This window comes from Peromyscus californicus, unplaced genomic scaffold (genome assembly GCF_007827085.1).
Source record: "Peromyscus californicus insignis strain IS unplaced genomic scaffold, ASM782708v3 Scaffold_20__1_contigs__length_68692818, whole genome shotgun sequence".
NCBI lineage: Eukaryota > Metazoa > Chordata > Mammalia > Rodentia > Cricetidae > Peromyscus > Peromyscus californicus.
In genome coordinates, this window is record NW_026294503.1 from 58,671,396 (window position 1) to 58,683,977 (window position 12,582).

Consider the following 12,582-nt stretch of genomic DNA (forward strand, 5'->3'; position numbering starts at 1 on the left):
GAAGAAAAATACTTACTCAGCTATCCTGGGAAATGTGTTTCAGGAAGGCGAGAAGTATGGGTGCTCCTATGTTTGAATGCAGCAAGAAGATAATGAATGCTGGATACCAACGCAAAGCTGGCAGCTGCGTCCCTGGATTACTTGGGGGAGAGAGGGGATGGTGGTGGGGGTGGTGGAGGGTGGTGGTGAGAACATTGAAGGACTTGAAGGTGTTGTCCAAGATCTTGTTGAACAACTGAATGAGCCAGTCACGGTTTACAGAGGAAAAGGGGAATCTTTTTATCTGTTTTTGTTTTTGGTATGCGATGGGGTGTGCCATTGGCTCGTTTTGTGTACACACCCCTGGAATGTGTTTTCTCATTCACTTTGGATCCCTTAGAATGTGGTCTTACCCAGCCCTATAGCTGGAGAATTTCTCTCCAGCTCCTGCCAACCCCGCCAGTCCCGGAGCCCACTTATAAAATAAACACACAGACTCATATTATTTAAACAGTTTGGCCTAATGGCTCAGGCTTCTAGCTATCTAGTTCTTTTATCTTAAATTAACCCATTTTTATTAATCTATAAGTTGCCATGTGGCCCGTGGCTTACCAGTACCTTACATCTTGCTCGTCATGGCAGCAGCTGGCAGGTCTCTCTTCCCTTCCTGTTTCCTCAATTCTCCTCTCTGTTAGTCCCACCTATACTTCCTGTCTGGCCATTGGCCAGTCAGTGTTTTATTTATATAGAGCGATATCCACAGCACAGCTCCCTTCAGCCTAATCCACGTGGCTTCTTCTGTCCTCAGCATAAGCTCCTCCCCCTCCAAGTGCATCCCCATTTCTAACATCCTATGTTCTTCCTTCCTTCCTGCCTAGAAGAGAAGGCTAGAGAAGACGGAGGTTATATTCTCTTTTTCCCTGTGCATCCTAGCCTAACGTAGTACTAGCTGCCACGTGATACTAATATAACTCAAATGCAGAATGACTGAATAAACGGATGGAGGACGCTGAATGATTATGATAATGTGAAGACCAAAGCAACTTTCCAGATCTGAACGATGGAGTGCTTTGATGGACATGGTGAGACCAAAGCCATTAAAAATTGCTGCAATGTGGAGCGTGTGGCGGTGTTGGGAGGGGAGCAGGCGGGAAGTCAAGCAGACGAGAGGACGATGAGCCGGAGCGGCTGTGTTCTAAGGTTGACAAATGCGTTGGGTCACTACTGGGCTGTGGATAGAGGATTCCTCACGTCCCCATGGCGCAGCCTCTGGTCCCCCCTGAGAAAAAGTAGTTTGTCCCCACGTAAGTTTAATTGAAGGGGAAACCTTTCCACACGGTCTGCAGGTATTCCCTACAGAGCCTGCTTGTGCTGCAGAATTTATTCATTTGATTCTATCATTTTGTGTGGTTTTTTTTAAATCATTAGATAATTAGAAGGACCAGGCCGTGAAGATGCCTCATGTTCTTTTACTGTCCATCAGATTTCTAATGAGAATAAAAGGTATCAGTATACTTAATAATCACTTGAATTTATAATGTCATTTTTAAAAAAAAAATAGTTCAGTTTTTTATGTCTATGCTTATTATTCATTGGTTACCACAGATTTTTCTGCCTTCGGAGGGAAGGTCATTTAGGTGCAATGATACACAGCTGTAACCTCAGCACTCAGGAGGATTCTGAATTCAAGGCCAATCTGGACTACACAATCAGACCTCATCTCAGAGGGGAAAAAAATGAAGCAAAGAAAGAAAAAATAACTTTGAAAGGTATTGTTTTTGTGATTACATGTGACAATTATTTCTATCGTTACAGTCTCTGCTAAGTTATCTCTTTTGCATATCATTATTTACCATCTCCATTGCAGCTGTTCCCAGTATAGGTAGGTCATTTGGGACAATGAAATTCACATTTTTTTCCCTGATAATTCTACTGCTATGTTCTTACTATTTTCCTAGAAAAGCCAGGGTACATGCACATGTAATTATTAGAAGTGGATGCTGGAGTGAGCATTATTACAGTTCTCTTCCTCACCTTTTCACACTGAAATATTTCAAATGAGAAAGATCAAGTTGTAAAATAAATTCCCACCTGCAGAATTCTTAGTGAAGTCCCATTGTATAGAATAACACATGAGACTAGTTTAGACGTTGAGAGTTATAAAAATCATACTCTAAGTCTTCAAGTTTGGTTTCTACCTAAAACTTGCCTCCTCCTGATGGCATGTATCTATGTGTTAGAATAATCAAGCAAATGATCCTCTAATGTGGGAAGCCTTGTCCTTTCTTCCTCTTCTTATCATTCTCCAATTTTCTTATGAGATGTTCTGGGATGCAGGTCCCTCTTGTCTTTGAACTTTTTGGCCGCAAAGCACCTTTGCTTTTAGTGACATTGAACTTGCCATTAAATCCCAACAAAAAGGATGAAATAAGTCAGGGAAAGACTATTTGAGTCTAGGGATTCCAAAGGACAAATACACATACAAATCTAGGCTTCAGAATTCTCCACGGCATGCTGTTGAAGCCGAATGGTTGCCATCGAGTTCTCGGGAGAGTACAGTTGGGTGTGTACCTTGGGTGTGATGGGGGCCACAGCAGCTGCAAATATCCTGTGAGGAGCTGAGTGATGTGGACCCTCTCCAGAGCCTGTCATCAGGCAAGGCCAGGATGAAGGAATTGTTATTGGAGTTTTTCAGGACCCCTCATGGAACAGGATGTACAGGGTGTGGTGACAGTGACAGATCTGAAATATGCAATGGACAATGATGATGAAAATGATGCAGACGAAAATAACATGGGTAACAGAACTAACTCAGGTGCAAAATGACCCAAACCAACATCTTAGTGATAGTTATTATGAAATTAAGACTGTTACTAAGTTAGGTGAGATGTTGTACACTTGTAATCCCAGCTACTTCAGAGACTGAGGCAGGAGCATTGAAAGTTCGATGCTAGCTTGAGCTACATGTCAAGACCTTGCCTCAGAAAACAAACAAAAACAAACAAGCAAACCCAAGACAGTCATCACAGTTAGGACTTGCAGAAGACCTGTATTCTAGCTGAGGAAGTCATTTATTTTCTGTCGTTGGAACAAGTTCATCACAGAGAAAATGTCCTTGTTTCTAACAAAGAAAAGTACAGTAAATGCTTCAGAATGAAGTCTTCTTTTCTCATCCTAAAATAAAATGGAACCATTTATAATGGATGAAATCCAAGTTGCCAAATGAATTTTTATGTTTGCTTTCTCTTTTAAAATGACCATTGAATCAACTGGTGGTGTGTCTATGTCTTTTAGCTCTTACTTAAACTTTTGATGGTTCATAGGCAGTTATATTAGAAAGAATTGATAAGAGTAATATGAGACTCTGTGTCTCTATGTATATACAAGTATTACATAGTACATATGTGAGGAGGCCTGTCGTATGATATTTTGTTTGTGTTTTTGACAAATAAAGTTTGCCTGGAGATCAGAGGGTGGAGCTAGCCATTAGTTAACCATAGAGGCCAGGCAGTGGTTGTACACACCTTTAATCCCAGCATTTGTGAGGAAGAAGCAGGAAGATCTGGAGTTCAAGGCCACCCTGGGCTATACAAGATTGAACCAATCTAAAAGAAAAACAGAGCAGGGGGTAGGAGGAGGTTGGTGAAGGGGTGGTGGTGGTGGTGGTACAGGTACATGCCTTTAATCCCAGCGCTAGGGAGATGGAGAGAATCTAAGAATCTAAGACGGGTAGAGACAGGATCTTGGCCCCCATTTGGTCTGAGGATTCTTAGAGATAAGAAGTCGCTAGTGGCTGCTGCTCTGCTTCTCTGATCTTTCAGCTTTCACCTTTAATATCTGACTCTGGGTTTTTATTGTTAAGACTAATTAGGAAGCCAGGCAGCGGTGGCACACACCTTTAATCCCAGCACTCAGGAGGCAGAGCTAGGCAGATCTCTGTGAGTTCGAGGCCAGCCTGGTCTACAGGTCTACAGAGTGAGATCCAGGACAGGCACCAAAACTACACAGAGAAACCCTGTCTTGAACCCCCCCCCCCCCCAAAAAAAAAGATTCTAATTAGGATCGCGCTTCAGAGGCCCAAGTCAATACATTGATTGCAACTTAATAAAAAACAGCTAGGCTTCAGTTGTGGGTTTATATGAACTACTTTTAAGAAAGGTACTGTTCATTTGTGCTGCTATAACAGAATACCTGAGGCTACATAGGTTATGAACAACGTATTTTCTCACAGTTCTATAGACTCAGAGAATCATAACCAACACACAGGTAGGCTTGGTGGGTAAGGGTTATTTTTGGCACCTTGGGGATGTGTCCTGAGAGAACAAGAACCCGGTATCCTCATAGGCAGAGGATCAGAAAGAATTAACTTCTTTCATCTTCTTCCTGTCTACAAGGCACCTTGTTCTATTCAAAGGAGAGAGGCTGTACTGTACTGTACTGCCCTCACACCCCATCATATTGAACATAGAAGTCTCAGCACCTTCATTCTGGAGGGGCAAATCAAATTGTGATACCTCACAAGTGCAGCTTCAAATCCAAACCTTCTTACTGTCATCTTAAAAACTAATTTACCATAATACATTGAAATCGGCATAAAATTAAGCACTTTAGAGAAAAATGAATGACATAAATCAAGTGGTAGCTGTTCCCAAGAATTTGGTTTCCAAGAGAGATGTGATTTTCTTTTTTCTGCTATGGATTATGTCAAAGCTTCCTTTTGGAATCCTGGAAAGTGCACGCTGGGAGTCCTGAGCTTTTCTGGCAGTCCAGCTTTTGTATCCTTACTTATCCTTCTCCCAACCTAATAAAGTCCCGAGAGAAAGAATATGCGAGGGATGCAGGAATGATTTTGACTTCCCAGCAAAGCCTGATCTGCTCCGGCCAGTTTTACTGATGCAAAGTCTCCACATTGTTTAGTTGAGTCTCCAGCCTTTGGCAAGCTCTACCACAGAAACGAACACTTGCAATTGGGCGAGTGAGCAAAGGGAGAGAATTGGCCACAATGGGAGCCTTTACCACCCTTTACTTAGCTAATACCATTTTTTTTTTTTCTGCTCCAAGATGTGCTTTGCTGTGGGGCATGAGCTAAGCAGTAGGAGGACTGTAGGGATGAAGAAGAGCAGCTCCACGCTGGCGGCTTCACTGTTTACTGTTCCTTTTGCTTTTTCTAGCCACCCAAGAAGGGTGCCCAACTTTCATCATTGTTATGTGTTTTGAACACAAAGGAACTAGCAGGACTGGAGCGGGGAATCACTGATTTGGCCATAGTCAAATAGTGAAGAGGGGAATGAGAGCTTCCAGACCAGGTATGTCCGTCTGCCCACAGCACTCTCCCTCTCTGACCCTTCAGGAACTTAGCATCCCTGAAGATAAGTACGTGTGTAAAACTTGGCCACTGTGTACCGTGTAAGTGACTCTGTAATGTCACTAAGGGTTCTTTTGAGAACCCTGACAAAACAAAGATCAATTCTATCTGGGGTAAATGAAGACATCTATGATAGATCTTAAAAGTGCTTTTAAAACCATTTTTATTTTATGTGTATGGATGTTTTATCTGCATGTGTACTACATGTATGCCTGGTGGTTGGGGCCAGAAGAGATGCATTGGAGCCTCTGGAACTGGAATTACAGACAGTTATAAGCCACCAAGAGGGTGCTAAGAATTGACCTGGGTCCTCTGCAAGGGCAACAATGCTCTTAACCACTATGCTGTGTCTATAGCCCCTACAATTACAGAGATACAGCATTTCAAACAGAAGAAGTGTTTGAAGGAGTCCAAGGGCAAGGTTTTGTGAAAACCAAGAGGCTGTTTGGGTGGGTCTTGATACAGATGTATGACTTGACTTTCAAGGCTATGGGGAACTATTGCAGAACACTTTCACAAGCTGGGCCTTTTCATGTTTCGACTTAGCAGGTATGCAAGTTCTAAGCTAAAGAGCCATTGAAATGTCTAGGCATTTGGTTTCTTGTTACTCGTTGGTGGGCGGTGTGTTTAAGGGGTATGCACTGTTTTCACAGCCTTATGCAGAGTGACGTGTGCCACAGTGATTCTGAGACCGCTCGTGTTCACGGACTAAGACTGAGTCTGCCTAGGATTGAAGCTCAGTTCTAGCTCTCGCCACTTGTTTGTTCTTGTGCCTTACCTGCCCTGCGGGTTTCTCCCTGAGAGAGACAGAGACAGAGACAGAGAGAGACAGAGAGATGTGAGTCTTGAAATGGACAAATTTTGTACTCTCATTTGCTAGCCATGATGTGAGTTGGAGGTGTACTAGATGCAGGCCATGCTGGACCCACTAATGATGGACTGATGGGAAGGTTAAAAAGTAAATTCAGAGGCCATTGTAGAAATTGGTGTGAAGGGCAGTGAGGACCAGACCCGAGGCACCTTCTGTGAAAAATGTCAGATTTCAAATACCGTGAAACCTTCTCCAGGTGAAGAAAACAGTGAAATATGTGCTTTTTAGTGTCCCCAGAGCTAAGCTTCTCTTTCTTCGTTCATTGGCTTTAAAGGTCAAATCCGCGTTAGTTTGCTCCACTCTCAAGATTCTGTAAATACACCAGCTAATTCTACCCTTTGCACCTGTCCAAACAGCAAGGAAGATAAAAGGGGCTAGAGGAGAGTCCAGCCTCTTCCTTCCCCTAATGAGGCTCCATTGATTTTCGAAAACAACTGGAAGACAATAAATCGCCCCCAATGCTTCTTCTTCCAAGGCCAGGCTTGTCACTGGTCCGTGTGTTCCCGGCAGACCCAAGGTGCTAAGGTTCACAGCTGGACCATAAAATGCTTTGGCAGCTCTGAGGATATATATGGCCAATTTCCTTTGTTCCCACTGGAGCCTTGGGTGTTTGGGGTTATAGGCTGTTGGCTTCACGACTAATTTGGTTTATTTGTTTTGTAGGTAAATGAGAGAAATTTCAAAACATTCACAAGCATGCCCATGAGCAGGTCAGAAGCTGTCCACAGACCTTAGGCTTAAGGTAGGCCTGAGCTGGGGTAATTTTCAGGAGCTTGCTGTTACCACCCCCCCCTTACCTACTCAAGGAGAGTTGGCTTCCTGCCAGGGGCTTTTCTTTTCTGTGTTAGATTTTGCCCACAAGTTTCTGAAGACTCCCGATGGTTGCATTGTTTGGTATGGGGCCCATAAGACTCAAGTGACTGCTGAGGGCTTGAAATGTGGCTACAACTGAAAAGTGCCATAGATACAAAGCACACTTGGGTTTGCAAGACATAATGCTAAAAAGAAGAAAGAAAATGTGTCAACTTGTAAAATATTGGTTGCAGTTTGAAATAACAGGATTTGTATGTATTAGGTTATAAGATTCGGATTAAGGGGCTGGGAAGATGGCTCATTGGTTAAGAGCACATACTGCTCTTCCAGAGGACCTGAGCTTGGTTCCCATTACCCATGTCTGGTGGCTCACAACTGCTTGTGGCTCTTGCATATCATAGGGCACCCCACACTCACATGAATATACTTACACACACACACACACACACACACACACACACACACACACACACACATATATATAAAATTAAATATATATATATATATAATTAAAAGTGAAATAAATCATTAAAAATAAACCATGTTATTAAGAAACTAATAGGGTTACAACTAATTAATTTCTTTTAGTTTCTCAAATATGCTAACTGAATGACTTAAAATTCCATATTTGACTCCTGTTGTATTTTTGTTGGAAAGCATCACACCATCAGAAGGAGGCCTTCAATACCCTTCTCTTTTCTCCTCTTTTTCTCTTTATTGTGACAGTCTTGCCAGCCTGGCAGACCTGCAAACCCATTACCTCAGCCTTTCTAGTGCTGAAATTACAAGAACTCCCGTGGCACTTGGACACTCAGATTGGCCTGTCAGTGAGTCTGCAGGATATTTTCTTGGTTAATGATCATTGTCAGAGGGCCCAGCTCACTGTGGACTGTGCCACCTCTGGGCAGGTGGTCCTGGGTGGTATAAGAAAACAGGCTAAGGAAGTCATGGAGGAAAACCTTGTAAGCGGCACCCCTCCATGGTCTCTGCTTCAGTTCCTGCCTCTGGATTCCTGCCTTGAGTTCCTGTTCTAACTTCCCCTCAGGCTGGACTGTTATCTAAAACTGTAAATTAAAACAAATCCTTTTAATTCATCCTAGGCTGTTTTTAGTCATGGTCTTTATCATAAAAGTAGAAATCTAAGGAGCAAATATTTTATGTTATAGACATTGGCTCCAGACAAAGTGACAGTCTTGCTGAGGATTGTTAGTTATTTTTCGGTGCTGTGCTCTTACCCTGCAAGGAAATGTCACAAAACACAACAGAATCCGCTAATAAGAGTTTTATTAAAGATAAAAGGGACAGAGAGTGCTCAGGCCTGTAGGAAACATGTATGTGGAGAAGAAGGAAGAGCCGGAAGCATGGCGCCGGCTTTTAAAGGCTGGGTGGTGTACATGCGTACACAGGTCGAGGTAACCGTTCCACGTCTGCGCAGATCACATGGCTACGCTGAGTGCTCTTATGTAACCATGCAACATCACGGATCCTGGTCACATGAGATGCCTTGACCTGGAAATGGCTGTCTTGACCTGGAACTGACTAGATGGAAGTGTCCAGGTCCGCCAGGCATCCTGGTCACGCGAGACGCCCTGACCTGGAACTGGCTATCCTGACCTGGAACTGGCTAGGCGGAAGTGTTCACCAGGCATATGCAAACACGCCCGACCGTGGGGGCATGTTGTGAACCCTTCAAGGATGGCACCAGACTGTACAGGCAAATATTGAAGAACATCACCTGAGCCTGTGGCTATAGAGCATCAACAAATCAACATTTTCTGCCTTGTAGAGGCTTTTCATTTTGTAGGGAAAATGTAAAAAATTTTTTCTCTAAGCTTTTTGGCCTTCTCCAAATGTTTCACATTGGTCTTAAGAGACAACAGAACAGCTAAACTGTTTTATTTCTAACTTTCATGCTAAGGCAAAAGAGGCCTAATTCAATAGGTTAAATGTGGGGTCTCTGAATTAAACCTTAATTCTGTAATTCAGAAAATTTCATCAAGTGCTTGTACCGTTTCTGGATTCACAGTCAGCCATGGATGCCAAATTTATAAATGTTCATGGCAAGAGAACGACGAGCCAGGATGCACTGAGAATTGTTTCCCACCGCGGTCTTGCTGGCTAAAGCATATCATGTATTAGTTAGCACTAAGGCATACACAGAAATGCTCTCAAGCACAAACTCTCCCCAGAATGAACCGAGAAAATACTGGCTTTGCTACACATCTGCTATTTCAGCTACAAGTGGTTATACATTTAATTAAGACTGGCTTTAGCAATGAAGATAATTTACAGTTTCACAAGACACGGGTTTTCCAAAAAACCAAATTATGTTAATTCTTCAAACTTCTTAGAAACCATGTGACCAAATTATCCCAGGCACACATTTCAACTGCCTGGATGGAAGAATTTGATAAGAATGGATGTATTTGAATGATTTTTGAAAAATTTAAGGACAAATTTTCCTACCTATTTGTGATTTCTATAACTGAGCTCAATTATATATTCAGTAAAAAGCTAACTCTTTTGGGGACAATGTCTATTGTAATTTTTAAAAAATATTTTGATCAAGAGATTCGTTATGTGTCAAAATGATAATAAAGAAATTTCAAGATTGAAGTAAATCATATTGTTCATTTATTATACACATGTACTATATAAATATATATATATGCATGACTACATATACACACATATATAAATATTTATATGTTTGGAGAATCTAAATTCAATAAAATTGTATTCAACAGATTAATGTCAGACATTTTATTTTGTTGTTGGCCATGGAACACTTAAGGGTCTTGCTGCAAACTCTTATTTATATTACTAATTATTACCATGTGCCAAAATGTAAAAGTGTCAGTTAGCACAGTATTTGAGTATAGGAATGCTGTATTAACTAACTCTATTCATAAACTAAAGTATCATTTCAGGAGAATCATAACCCTAGGCATTGTTGGCATTAATAACCTGCCAAATGCTAAATTGCCAACAAACTTTGCTGACTTGTAAATCTAGTTTGAATGATGCAGAATGTACAATATTATGTACAGTGTGAGAGAAACCTCACTGAGCTTCTGGTAAATGTCATGACAATTCTGTGAGAGATGTTTACAGTGATACAAGCCTATACTATGAGAAAGGAAACGTCTCAAACCAACCCTGTATCTCAAGATACTAAAAAAGAAAGAAACTAAAACCAACATTTTAGAAAGAGGAATGAAATAATGAAGATGAAGGTAAAAGATAGCACATAGAAAAACAATAGAAAAAAATTAATCAAGGATGGTTAATAACCACAAATTGATGTGATATGCTACTTCAACAGAATGCAGGAAAACACCTAGTGATTGTCTCAATAAATGTAAAACAATATTTGACAGAATCCGGCAACTTGTCATGATAAAAATGCTCAGTAAATATATAGACAGAAGTTACCTCAACAAAATGAAGACCATACCTGAAAAGAAAACCCCAAATTAACAACATATTACACAATAAAAAGCTGATAGATTTTCCATGAAGACTAAAAAAAAGAATGGGTGTCTATAAAAGCCATCTGAATCAGAAAGGAGATATGATGGCCTGTTTACATTCAGTAAAGCATAAAGAAATTGCTAGAGTCCACCAGTATCTATTAGAATTTAAACATCATCAGATACACGTGAGACAAAATTAACACATGAAACCAGCTGCATTTCTATTTCCAAACAATGAATATTCAAATAAGAAATTAACCATCTCAGCACAGCCAGGTGTTGTGGTGCATACCTGGAATCCCAGCATTCTAAAGGCTGAGGCAGGAGGATGACAGGTTTGTAGACAGTCTGAGGTACATTGTCAGAGTCCAGTTCTGACCTGTCAAAGGGTTCTTGGTGGGAGGAGAGATGAATGAGGAAGTATTAGATAGAAATATAGGAAATGATAAGAAAGACAGAGACACAGGATAGCTTCGGGAGGGCTCTGGGTCTATACCCAGCCTCCTTGAGGTTTATTCAAAGGACTTTTTATACAATGCCAAAGGGCAAGGCAAAAGACCTCCACCTTTCAAGATCAAAGCACAATGTACAGCCAAGTGTAGACCCTTCAAAACACCTGGTAACCATGCCCATGGCCAAATCATCCCATTATACCACCAAGCAATTAGATAACTTACCAGAAAATAATAGTTATTTGGAGACATTACAATGCTGAATTTGGGGGAATGTTTTATTTATTTATAAGCAAGTTCCAATCAGGTAATTGTAGATGTAGGTTCTTTTTTAAATTTTTAGCTAAGTTATAATTTAATGACTTCTATACCTTCCCTTTCTTCTCCCCCATCCTATCCTTGTCTTCTCCCTCCTTTTAACTCAAATTGATAACCTCTTTGTCTTTAATTATTATTATTTTATATACACACACATGAACTAATATATGAATACAACCTCCTAGATCAATTTGTGTTGTTTGTATGTTACAGAGCTGACTAGTATGTACTGGATAACCAATGGAGATTCACCCAGGGAGGGGCTTTTTCTCCCACTCTCATCGATCATTAATGGCCTGTAGTTATTCATCTAGGAATGGGACTCCACGAGAATTCCTCTTTTCCAATATGTCTATTGGTATTTTTATTGTTCAGGATTTGTTTATACAGAACTTTCTGAAAAAGGCAGCTATATGGCAGACCTCCTGATATTCCGACTCTTACAGTCTTTCTTCTTTCTCTTCCATAATGTGCCTTATTGCTATGAGTACTGCTTTTAACACTGTGTTGAAAAGGAGTCAGGATAGAAATCCCTGCCTCACGATTCTAAAGGGATTGCTCTCAGTTTTTCTCTATTTAGATACTGTTGACTATGGACTTGTCACACATGCATGCCTTGGGTTAAGGAACTGTCTTAGTGAGGGTTCCTATTACTGTGAAGAGACACCATAACCACGGCAACTCTTATGAAGGAAAAAAGTTTCATTGAAGCACGCTTACAGGTTCAGAGGTTTAGTTCATTGTCATGGTGGGAAGTGTGGCAGCATGCAGGCAGTCATGGTGCTGAAGAAGTAGTTGAGAGTTCTACATCTGGATCTTCAGGCAGCATGAAGAGAGAGACTCTGGGCTTGAAATGGGCTTTTTGAAACCTCAAAGCCTACCCCTAGTGACACACTTCCTCTAACAAGGCCACACCTCCTAATCCTTCAAAATAATATCACACCCTGGTGACAATGAGCCTATGGGGGTAATTCTTATGCAAGCCATCACAGTCCTTCACCCCATCTTTGTTCTTTTTTATGCTTTTCCTATCTTTTGGGATGGTACCCGATACCTTCCTGCCATTTCCAAAGCACAGGTTGTTTTTAATCTCTCCTTCTCCTTACCCCTCCCAACCCATCTGGATACTCACAAAGTCCTGGTGACAGGTTTCTTGTGTCTCTTACATCACTGCCACTGTAGCATGACTCACCAACAGAAATTTCTCTCCTGTTCACCTTGATGTTTCCTGTGCATTGCCCATTTCCAGAGGTACCACACATGATAAAAACAACAAAACAAAACATAGTTTCTGAGTGAAAAAATTAG

At 41.2% G+C, this 12,582-nt stretch overlaps 1 long non-coding RNA gene across 4 annotated transcripts in view; it reads left to right on the forward strand.

Moving 5' to 3' along the window:
* The first annotated feature begins 202 nt into the window (after positions 1-202).
* The window catches only part of LOC128116989 (uncharacterized), a 48,384-nt gene continuing 36,004 nt past the window's right edge, over positions 203-12,582 (forward strand). The window contains exons 1-7 of one of the 4 annotated variants that reach the window (XR_008220649.1): positions 203-1,061; positions 1,408-1,482; positions 1,585-1,748; positions 5,151-5,285; positions 5,998-6,182; positions 6,879-6,957; positions 7,755-9,648. This is a non-coding gene — a long non-coding RNA (uncharacterized LOC128116989). Of the gene's footprint in view, positions 1,483-1,584; positions 1,749-5,150; positions 5,286-5,997; positions 6,183-6,878; positions 6,958-7,754; positions 9,649-12,582 lie in introns of those variants that run through there. The other 3 variants (XR_008220648.1, XR_008220651.1, XR_008220650.1) reach the window with 3 other exon arrangements.